We start from the raw sequence: 12,239 nt of genomic DNA, 5'->3' as shown, positions 1-12,239 counted from the left end.
GGCCTCTCTGAACAAGCCTTTATCACCAACTGGTGAAAAATCTGCACTCCATCTGTGGCATCCTGGGCAAGACACAGAGCAGAGCACTCCTGCCTCCCACTTAGATACAGAGGCCTCCTGTCACGGCCCTCCACGGCCCAGCCCCTGGGCTGCCCGCTGCTCGGGAGGTGCTCTGCTCGGATGGAGCGCCGAGGCGCTGCAGGGTCCGCCCCTCCCGCAGTCGCAGGCAGGGCAGCGCGGAAACCTCCGCTCTGTCTCTGCTCCACCTCGCCCAGCCTCTCACCTGCTTTTCTTTAAGCTCCTGCTGTACTTCCTTTCTCGTCTCAAAGTGGGTGTCACTGTTTCTCTTCTGTGGGGTATCATTCACTCTCTCTCTGTCAGTCTGTATGTTTATCTGCTTTCTCTCTCTCTCTCTCTCTCTCCGACTTCATCTCTTTTCTTAGTCACTCTCTGCCTCCTCTCTTCTTTTTCCCTAAGTACCCCCTTCCTAAAGCCTCGTGAAGTAAGAAGCTTAAGGGGAAGCCAGAATGCTTCAATCCAGTACAGGGATCCAGGAACTGCTGCTGACTTTCTAGGTATCTAGTTCAAGGTCATAGCGACAAGGCTGAGAGAAACCCGGAGTTCTGAGGCTGCCCTCCTCCACGCTCCCTCACCCCTCCCCTGCCTCCTCCTCCTCCTCCTCCTCTCCCCCTTTCCCTCTACTGCACCTCTCAGGCCTGAACCAGACAGGTTCTGTCATGGAGGATGTGTTTTGGGGTCAGTCAGCCTGGGTTCTGATCTCTAATCCGCCCAGGACTAACTGAAGCCCTTATTAGTGACAGCAGACGTAACAGAGCACCACTCTGCCTCCAGGCACTGTCTGCGTTATTAGACCACACGCCCCCATCCCACGCTATGGTAAGGGCCCATCCTTATCCCCATTTCACAGATCAATGACTCAGCAGCATGCCCAAGGACTCCATGCCAGAAGTGCAGGGGCCAGAATTCAGACCTGGCCATAGGCTCCTGGGCCTGGTCGCTCCATCACTTTGTCCACCACTGGACTGGGTGCCTCACTACCAGCCTTAACTCCTGTAAGCCTCAGTTTCCCACCTATAAATGCAGGCTGTTCCAGAACTGTGTCCAAGGATGGTGAGGAGCCCAGCTCACACACACGTGACCTGCTGGGCACATGCTGAGTCCTGGCTAAGTGTTAACTGTTGTTAATTGTTGGAATAGGAGTCTTGTACAAATAAAGACATAAACTCTTAATAGACTGAACACTGCCCAAATCCCATCAAAGTGGAAAAGATGACACAGGGTCTGGCAGGAAGGAAGTACGTGCGTGCATGTGTGTGTGCATGCTAAGTCACTTCAGTCATTTCATACTCTTTGTGACCATATGGGCCACTGCTCACCAGGCTCCTCTGTCCATGGGATTCTCCAGGCGAGAATACTGGAGTGGGTTGCCATGTCCTCCTACAGGGAATCTTCCCAACCCAGGAATATAACCTGGGTCTCCTACATATCCTGCACTGACAGATGGGTTCTTTACCACTAGCGCTGCCTAAGAAGCGTGGCAGGAAGGAAGGGAAGATCCTAATTCACAGTGGTGGTACTTTCCTTGTTGAGACGGTACTGTGAGATTTCCTTTGTGCCTAAAGCTAATAGATGGTCCCTCCCCCAAGGCTTTTGCTTTGAAACCCCTTACTCTTTCCTCTAGCCACAGCTGCCTGAAAACATTTAATAAGTGACATTGTAGTTTCTGTTACTGGTCTATGGTGTCTTCCTCCCACATTTAACACCCAGATGCAGCTGCCCATGGTGAACACATCATTACTTACATTATTATCTACTATATATGGCCTTTCTCTGTAAAGCACACATATTTGTATGCTTCTGGGTGCACGTGTGTGGGGGCATCCCACCCAGTCCTCTGCTTTGGACCATTTGTGCTGCCCACAACAATGGCCTCCAGCAGCTTCCTGCTGCTGGTTGACCCTGCCCACCCCCACGCCCCTTCCAAAATTGACTAGTCCATGACAGAATTCATGATTTTTAACAGAAAATCACAGAAATGGGCTGTGTTGGGAGTCATCCCAGGCAGTGCTCAAGGGGGAAAGTTCATGAACTCTCGCTGGAGAGGTATTTGAGGGTCCCCTGATTCCCGGCATCCCTATGTCTAGTTATTTAACACATTTTGAGTTTTATGAGCTGCACAACTATTCTTCCAATAACACCCTTTTCCACTTGGATTAGCCCTGGCTGGGTTCACCGAAACTCCTCTCCGGTCAGAACTCTGCAGGGTGAGAGAGGCATCTGCCTGCAGCTCCCTGGAGTTCTAAACCAAGAGCTGCTGGGGAGGCCAGCAAGCACGGGGCCCACGCTTCCCGCTGTGCAGATGGCAAGACTGAGGGCCTGAGCGGGGTAGGGGCGGGGAGACTCGGCTTTGCCACCATCTTGTAAATGTTACTGACTAAGGTGGGAAGGCAAACAGACTTTTAGGTTGTAAGACAAAGTTAAGGTCTTCTACTCAGATTTCAGCTTTGTGGGAAAGCAAGCTTAGTTTCTACCAGCAGGACAGATGTGATCTGCTCTAGGTCACAGGCTGCACCAGCAGCAGGGCTAGACCCAGAACTCAGCGTTCTTCTCTTTCCATACTCTGAGACTCTCATACACAGCAGAGATACACAGCTCTCACAAGGCCAAGATTGGGGCACCTGCCTCCATGGGAATCTGGGCTGCTCCCTACTACTCACCTTACAGGTTAAGCACCATAATACCACATTCCAGTCGAGTGGAAATACAATCTACAGGTGCCAAAGTTTTACAAAGGATAAGAAACAATCCTGTGAGGAGATGGCTTGCATGTTTTTAAATTTATTTTTACGTGGAGGATCATTGCTTTACAATAGGGTTGGCTTCTGCCGTACAACGTGAATCGGCCATAGACATACGTATGTTCCTTCCCTCGATCCTCTCCCCCACCCCCCACCATCCCACCCCTCCAGGTTGTCACAGAGCACCGGGCTGAGCTCCCTGCGTCATACAGAAACCTCCCACTGGCTATCTATTTTACATATGGTAATGTATACGGTTCAGTGTTATTCTCTCAATTCGTCCAACCCTTTCCTTCCTCCATTGTGTCCAAAGTCTGTGTCTCTATCCCTGCCCTGCAAAGAGGTTCATCAGTACCATTTTTCTAAATTCCATACATATGCATTAATATATAAAATTCATCTTTCTCTTTCTGACTTACTTCACTCTATATAACAGACTCTAGGTTCATCTACCACACTAGAAGTGACTCAAATGTATTCCTTTTTATGGTTGAGTGACATTCCATTGTCTATATGTACCATACTTCTTTATCCATTCATCTGTCGAGGAACATCTAGGTTGCTTCCATGTCCTGGCTACTGTGAATAGTGCTGCAATGAACATTTGGGTGGGAGGAAAACCTAAACAGACATCTCTCCAAAGAAGTCATGCAGATGTCCAACAAACACATGAAAAGATACTCAATATCACTCATTATTAGAGAAATGTAAATCAAAACTACAATGAGGTACCACCTCACACCAGTCAGAAAAGCCATCATCAAAAAATTTACAAACAATAAATGCTGGAGAGGGTGTGGCGAAAATGGAACCCTCTTGCACTGTTGGTAGGAACCTAAATTGGTACAGCCACCATGGAGAACAGTACGGAGGCTCCTTTAAAAACTAGGAATAAAACTACCACATGACCCAGCAATCCCACTTCTGGGCACACACCCTGAGCAAACCACAAACGGCTTGTGTCTCACAGTGGCTACACCATTAAGCCAAATTGTCGCAGTCTTATCAGTCCTGTCTGTATGTGTGTGTGTGTGACTTTTTAAGCCTGGGCTTTTATTTGGTGGGAATGGGAAGAACAGTTGAAGAAAATGACTACAGCTGGGAAGAAGAAAGGAAGTAAAAAACTATTTAGTAAAGAACTTTTCTGTCTAGCTAGACTCCTGCATAGACTGGCCGTGTAGCCTTAGACAAATTATATCTCTGAAACTTAAACCATTCTTGTTGATAAAACAGAGACATGATGCCCATTCAAAGGGTTATTTTGAGGTAAAAAAAAATGAGATGATGTCTCTCAAGTGCTTAGCACTGTAGCTGGTACTTAATAAATGTTAAGTAAATATCAATAATTCCTACTGTTGATTTCTGACCACAGAAATGATCATACTGGCAAGCTCTCTGATCTGAGTGCATATAAACAGAGTATTTCTTAGAAAGAGTAAGGAAAAAGGCATAAAGGTTTTAGATTATATGGAAGAAATTAAACTGATGGGGATGCAGGGGCAGGGCATATTCAGGACTGTGGGTCCTCTCCTAAGAAACATGAGGAGAAAAGAAAAATAATGCCTCATCTGTCTGCAAGGTTTGAATGTAGCCTTGAAGTCAAGGGCACAGCAGATGTAGTTTCAAGGTCCTTCTTTAGCACTTATTCTCTGTATATATCCCTCCTTCAGGAGGGAAACATTTTTTCTGGCTTCAGAACACCTAGAAACCAGCTGATTCTGCCAGGGAACAAACTACTGAAGGGCCTGAAGGCCCTGACCACAAGGAAAACTGGAGCAACCTGCAGGGCGCTGTTCTGGGGCATGTGAGTCCAGTCACAGCAGGCACTCAGCTCCCAGGGCTTAGATAAATATAGCGAGGCTTGACTGGCATGTGGTTCATTAAGGAGACACTGTGCACAGCTGAGCACTCACTAAATGCAAATAGGGCCCCATATGGTATGTACAATGCTTTGCACCACCTCCTCCATGCAGGTACATAAGGCCTCAGCCGAAAACGGGGATGCCAACCTCAGGCCAGCAACCCAGGGAAGTAGAGTTGAACCAAGGCAACCTCAGTCTGCAGAAAGCTAGGAGGAAGATTCAACTTGGAATCCAGGGTGGAGGGTTTCCTGGGCCCTGGCCCCTTTTCATTTCTATACCTTGTACCTCAGCCGCTTCCTGCTCGTCTGAGCCACATTCCCTGGGATCCTCCTGGCTTCCTGCCCACCTCTGGGAAGCAACAGAGACACTTCAGTGAGACTGCATGCTTTCCAACCCCTGCTCTGCCACTGACCAAGTGGGCGATCTCGGCTAAACTTCTTCATTTCTAGAAGGTTCAGTGTTCTCATTAGTAAAATGGTACTAGCCCCACACAGTTGCCCTACCTTAAAATAAAACATGTAAAGCAATTAACAGAGTGCTTAGTACACAGTTAACAATAAATACTAGCTATTGTTATGTACTACCACCGTTTTCTTCTGGAACCACTCCTTTTTGCTATCTAAAGCCATAGGAGGAAGAAACCAGAAACTTCATAAAAGCAACTGCTGGTTTTTGAGCCCCTACTATGTGCCAGGCACTGCGATGGAGATAAACAGAGTAAGACTCAGTCTCTATCCCTAAGAAGTCATGAGGCCAACCAATAGGTAAATAATGAATTGCTGTATAGTGAGAAAAACTGAACAATAAAAGTTTAATATTACTCTTGAGTGATTCCTAAGGGTCAGGCACTGTGCTCATTTTTTCACATGGATTAGCTAATTTGACAGAGGTTATTATTATCTACATCTTACACAGGAGAAAGAAAAAAATTAAAGAGGCATGAACAGGGGAATGGAAGCCGAGGAGAGAGAACGGGCTCCAGTAGACACTGACCCCAGTGAGCCACCTGCCAGAGGCCCTCTCAGTCCTCAGCACCCTGCCCCTTAAACCTTAGCACATTCAATGTGGCTATACAGAAATGTCATATGTATCTAGAAGTCACAGTAGTTCAGCTAATTCTAACGGTACCTAAAGAACATCTTAAGGACGGTATTAACAGCCAACTTCTGCTACACTACCTTTATTATTATTACTTCTACCACTAAGACAACTAATGCTGACAATAGCTACCATTTATTAAGCATTCACTATGCACCAGACACTCTACTAACTCAGCTCATAAACGGCAGAGTCAGAATTTGAGCCCAAGAGTGTCTGGATCCAAACTTCACTCCTTTAACCACCAGGCATGGGGCTTCCCAGGTGGCGCTAGTGGTAAAGAATCTGCCTGGCAATGCAGGAGACACAGTAGATGCAGGTTGGGAAGATCCGTTGGAGAAGGAGTTAGCAATCCACTCCAGTATTTTTGCCTGGAAAATCCCATGTACAGAGGAACCTGGTAGGCTACAGTCCACTGGGTCACAAAGAGTTGGACGCAACTGAGCGTGTACGCCACACAACCTCTAGGTAACACTGCCTCCAGGGACAGAGCCAAGTAATAGCAGGTTTCCGGGAAGCGGAATAAGTCACAGTAGACAGGACAGCATCACTCACCCCTAGGATGAGTTCTGGGACTGTCTAGGGAAGTTAGATGGCTGGCTCTAACCTTTTTCTGTTCAAGCTCTAAATCCAAGGTTACCTAACTGATATTCCTGCTCCTGAGCCAATAATTCAATCTATTGCAGGAGGTGTAAATTAGTGACTCTACAAAAACAACCATTAAGCCATTCATAGTTTCCGAAGAGTAATTACTCTGAAAAATTCACAGCCCTCTAGGATCAGAACCTACCTACCTCTCTGTCTCTTTGTCTCTCTCTCTCTCTCCACCCCCCTGCAGTTTGGGATAAAGAAAAACTGTAGCCAAACCAGCGGCTGAGTCTATCTGAAAATCATCCTTGCATTTATTGATTGTACTTATAGAAAGAAACCCTTCAGTGCACTCAGCAGTCACACTTAAATCAAAGCAATAGAGCTGGAAAGGGATCATGAAGAGATGCTCCTCTCTCTTATCCTGCGGTTCCCCACGTGGTCATCACCACCATCACCACCCCCTCTCTTACCACCAAGGTCTATGGATCTGAACTGGATCATAAACTGCAGATTAAGACATGGAATTTTGGGGCAATAAGCCTGGAGTGAGCTGTCCAGCCCAAGAATGACCAGAGAAAATTTTGTTCTAAGTGTACCAAAAGTTGAAATGTAAGGAGTTATTCTCAGAAGAGAAAGAAAAAAAGCTGTGTTAGAAAGGAACTCTATAAGGAAGGGCTAGGATAACTCTAAAGGAAGTGCTAGGAGAAGGGCTAGGGTTTAACACAAAGTAGCCAGTATGACGGAGAAGGCAATGGCACCCGACTCCAGTACTCTTGCCTGGAAAATCCCATGGACGGAGGAGCCTGGTGGCCTGCAGTCCATGGGATTGCTAAGAGTGGGACATGACTGAGTGACTTCACTCTCACTTTTCACTTTCATGCATTGGAGAAGGAGATGGCAACCCACTCCAGTGCTCTTGCCTGGAGAATCCCAGGGACAGAGAAGCCTGGTGGGCTGCCGTCTATGGGGTCACACAAAGTCGGACACGACTGAAGCAACTTAGCAGCAGCAGCAGCCAGTATGAACTCTCAAGCAGTTCTGGTGGCCAGAGTATTTCATGCAGACTTGATTGAGCTGAATATAACCAGCTGTCCATAGGCAAGGCTCAGACTGGTTCCTGGTGCTAATACTTTTGTCACGGACAAAATTCTCTCTACTTGAGCTGTTGCTTCTCCAGAATCTGACATTTGAGAAGGGACTGCCCCTTAAGGCAAACTGCAAAGAAGTTTCACTAAACAGGCTTCTTTCTGTAAATCACCCCAGGGGAAGGATGATTTGTAGATAAGAGGGAATAAAAGACAAACTCAACATGTGGGGATCCTGTTTTGAAAAATGTCTAGAGTGAATGCACACAAATTAATGCAATCACTGAAGAAAAACTGCCTCAGGGAGAAGCCTAAACAGCCTAAATTAAAAAAAAAAAAATAGAAGTCAACAATATGGAAGAAATGAAAGGAAAACAATCCATCTAAAACATTCACTTTACTCCTAAAATATGACAACCCTGTGTAATAAATTAATAGTAAGTAGGTAATAAAATGCAGGCAAAAGCCTTGAAGAGAACTCTACTCTATGACTAGAGTGTGATGTGTGCCCTGTGTCATCCTTCATTCTGCTGAGAGGAGCTTCAGCCTTTACGTAATTGGGCAGGAAGAACTAAGCTGCGTCAGTCTGCACTTAGGTAAATTTCTCCATTAGCATGGAAAATGGTGTTCAGGGTCTTTTCCTCAATATGATTAGAAATTGAGTGTTCCCAAAACAATGTTCCTAAGGATAGAAATTAATACATACACACACACACACACACACACACACACACACACACACAATTTTCCATGGTTTCAAGACATAGAGAAAAATATAGATTACATCATTTACTTGAAAGACAAGCTAATACTCAGCAAAGTTCTTCCAGCTCTTTCTCTCAGGCCAAGTTGATCTAAAAAGTTTTGGTACTAAAAAGAAAAGGTCTTGACTGTTTCTCTTACCATATCTTTCTTTAGTTTCTTAATGACCCAGGAAGTGTTCTCGATACCTTTTTTCGAAATTTGATTAAAATGTAGTTGAGTTACAATATTATGTTAGACGTACAACATAATGATTCAGTATTTTTTGCAGATTATACTCCATTAGAGATTATTACAAGACAATGGGTATAAATCCCTGTGCTATACAGTATAACCTTTCTGCTTATCTGTTTTGTATGTAATAGTAGTATCTGTTAATGCCATACCCCTAACTCGTCCTTCCCCCTCCTCCCTCTCCCTTAGGTAACCATAAGTTTGTTTTCTATGTCTGTGAATCTGTCTTGCAGATATATTCACTTGTATATTTTTTACACTCTACATATAGGTGATAACATATAGTGTTTGTCTTCCTCTGAATTATTTTACTAAGCTTACTCTTCTCTAGGTCGTAACAGAAAAAAATGAGCTGCATAATGATTATACACATGTGCACACACACATGCTTAGTAGTCAATACGTTCAGTTGATCATTTCATTACCTCTTAGAAAAGGAGCTCTGCACATCAACAATCCCTTTATATGTTTTTATATTATATTCTGGTTTTATAAGCGCTTACTCCTTGGAAGAAAAGTTATGACCAACCTAGATAGCATATTGAAAAGCAGAGACATTACTTTGCCAACAAAGGTCCGTCTAGTCAAGGCTATGGTTTATTGAGTAGTCATGTATGGATGCGAGAGTTGGACTGTGAAGAAGGCTGAGCGCAGAAGAGTTGATGCTTTTGAACCGTGGTGTTGGAGAAGGCTCTTGAGAGTCCCTTGGACTGCAAGGAGATCTAACCAGTCCATTCTAAAGGAGATCAGGCCTGGGATTTCTTTGGAAGGAATGATGCTAAAGCTGAAGCTCCAGTACTTTGGCCACCTCATGCGAAGAGCTGACTCACTGGAAAAGACTCTGATGCTGGGAGGGATTGGGGGCAGGAGGAGAAGGGGACGACCCAGGATGAGATGGCTGGATGGCATCACTGACTCGATGGACGTGAGTGTGAGTGAACTCCGGGAGTTGGTGATGGACAGGGAGGCCTGGCGTGCTGTGATTCATGGGGTTGCAAAGAGTCGGACACGACTGAGTGACTGAACTGAACTGAAGTATCACTTTTAATTTAAGAAGAGCTATCTACTCTTTGGGGGTAGGGAGGGCGAGTGAATGTTTCTTGGCTTCCAGTTCCTTTCTATTGTTGCTGCTGCTACTGCTGCTAAGTCGCTTCAGTCATGTCCGACTCTGTGTGACCCCATAGATGACAGCCCACCAGGCTCCCCCACCCCTGGGATTCTCCAGGCAAGAACACTGGAGTGGGTTGACATCTCCTTCTCCAATGCATGGAAGTGAAAAGTGAAAGTGAAGTCGCTCAGGCGTGTCCCACTCTTAGCGACCCCATGGACTGCAGCCCACCAGGCTCCTCCATCCATGGGATTTTCCAGGCAAGAGTACTGGAGTGGGGTGCCATCGCCTTCTCCGACAAACCTTTCCCCAGAGTCTTTCCTGAATTCTCGCCTTCTCATCATGGGAGCTGGAGCTGGAGCAGGAGTTGCAGCTCAAGGCCACACACCTGGAGGCAGGTGTCCCTTCACAGTCATGAGATCGAGATGCTGATCTCTAACCTACTTCCTGGTTCACGGCCTGGACTGAAGCCAGAGGGACACTGGCCTGAGAAATGTCAAGTCAGAATTCCTGTAAATGGTGATCATGCCAAAACCATCTGAACTTTGCCCTTTCAGTCTGCAGCTTCCCGAGAAGCATGATTAACCCCAGATTAACCCTTGACTAACAAGATTAACCCCTGCTCTTGTTCCACAAAGAGCCTTGACATTTGGTGTGTAGAGTTAAATAGAATTTTTAACATTTTCTTTACTAATGGTGCTGGTTTTAAAAATGCATGTGCAGTAAAACTCTGTTTTGAAATCTGAGAATACCTGAGGAAGTATCAAGTCCAAACACTCCAAGGTTTGCGTTCTTGGGGACCTCGTCTGAGCGGTAGGAAGGCTGAGGGCTGGACAAGGTGCCAGGAGACAGCAGGGTGGCAGAAAGAGCTGCTGCCTGAGTCCCCAGACTGAGCTCTAAGCCAGAGACCTTCCGAGCTCACTTCCCTCCAGCACTGGTTCCCTTCCCTCTAAGGAGACCAATGGCCACTGAGGAAAACCTCCAGGACTCCTAACTGGCTTCTACTGTCAAAGAGTCCGGATGGGGCATGACAGTCCTCTAAGACCAAGCCCGCTCACACTGCCAAGGCCCCCGAATTGCAGGGCCACATCGGTGCCCAAGTCAGGGCCCGGAGTAGGTACGCGTGGGTCTTCAAGAGCCTGAGGATCTGTGGGGCACGAAGTGCCATTTTCTGTAGTTTTACTGAGTAAAATTAACATATAAAACGGTGTAAGTTTAGGTATGCCGTGTGGTAACTTGATACTAGTATATGCTGTAGAAGGACTGCCACAATGAGGCTGGTCAACACATTCATAACCACAAAACTGTGTGTGCGTGTGTGTGTGTGCGTGTGTGTGTGTGCGTGTGTTGAGAACATGTAAAATCTGCTCTTTCAAGTATATAATACAACAGCAGTCCCCAACCTTTTTGTCACCGAAAAGGGATCGGTTTTATGGAAGACAATTTTTCCTTGAACTGGGAGGTGGAATGATTTAATTTTCACCCACCACTCACCTCCTGCTCTGTGGCCCAGTTCCTAACAGGCCATAGATGAGCACCACCCAGGGCCAGGAGGCTGGGAACCGCTGTGATACAATATTGTTAACTATAGCCACCAACGCCATTTACTATTCTTCATCTTCATCAGCACTATTTTCATCCAAGTTCCCATTACCTCTCATTTGTAGAGGTTTCTGAACCACTTCCCTTCCTTCACTCTTAATCCCTTTCAATCCATTTTCTACACAATGGTCAGAGGGACCACTCTAAAAACACAAATGCCATCATATTATTCTCTTGTCAAAAATCCTTTAATAGCTCCCTGTTTCCCTCAGAATATTGTCCAGATTCCATGGCCTGACTTTCAAGGATCGTCAAGGTCTATCCCTTACTGTCCTTCTGGGCAATCTTCTGCCTAATGCCTCCATCACTGAATTCCAGCCACTCCGCCTTTCTACACCTCAACTAAGCCAAATCTCTACTGTCTCAGGGACCTCCTTTCAGCTTTCTCTTTACCTGCCAGTCCCTACTCATCACTCAGGTCACAGCTTGGGCAGAACTTCCTCCAGAACACCTCCATGACCTCATGATATGATCTGCTTTTTACATGCTCTCAAGGCATCTCATACACACACACCTCTCTTAATTTCGCATTCACCACACAGCAACCTGCTTAATGACTCCCTTCCCGTCTAGAGTAAAAATCCCATGTGTCTCCATGATTCACTGTCCTATTTCCAGTGCTTAGCAGAGTGGTCTAGCGGCTATTCAATAAATATGTGTTGGGTAAACACTTAATTGCTAATGCAAACCAAACCTTGATCACAAGACTGATTTTTTAACAAGATGGAAACGTTCATTTTTAAGTCAAGGGCTTAAAAAGAAGAACCAGGTTTTACTGCCCAGCGTGCCTGAGACAGGTATAAAATGTGTTGGTGCTGAATGTAGGGAAGAATAAATGCTGAGTTACAGGCCTTTTAGAAGCTGTAGGCTTGGAGGGAAAAGGCTGACAGGTACCCATGTCCTGAAAACCTTTTTACTGGCTTTAGATTTCCGGGCCTGAGACGACCTGTGAATTAATAACAAGGCACACATTCCTTCTGCCCCACAGATGCCTCCAAAACAGGGGGAAAACTCAGATTCAGAGAAGCAAGACCCACAGTACGTGCAGCAGACCAAGGCTCCCAGGCAGGGCCTTCAA

General features: G+C 46.0%; 1 protein-coding gene across 1 annotated transcript in view; it reads right to left on the bottom strand.

Moving 5' to 3' along the window:
- The window catches only part of DOCK2 (dedicator of cytokinesis 2), a 462,975-nt gene that overhangs the window by 350,967 nt on the left and 99,769 nt on the right, over positions 1-12,239 (bottom strand). The gene's annotated exons all lie outside the window — the stretch shown is intronic.

This window comes from Capra hircus, chromosome 20 (assembly GCF_001704415.2).
Source record: "Capra hircus breed San Clemente chromosome 20, ASM170441v1, whole genome shotgun sequence".
Lineage (NCBI taxonomy): Eukaryota > Metazoa > Chordata > Mammalia > Artiodactyla > Bovidae > Capra > Capra hircus.
Note: the sequence above shows the minus strand (reverse complement) of the source record. Positions and strands in the feature narration are given on the sequence as shown.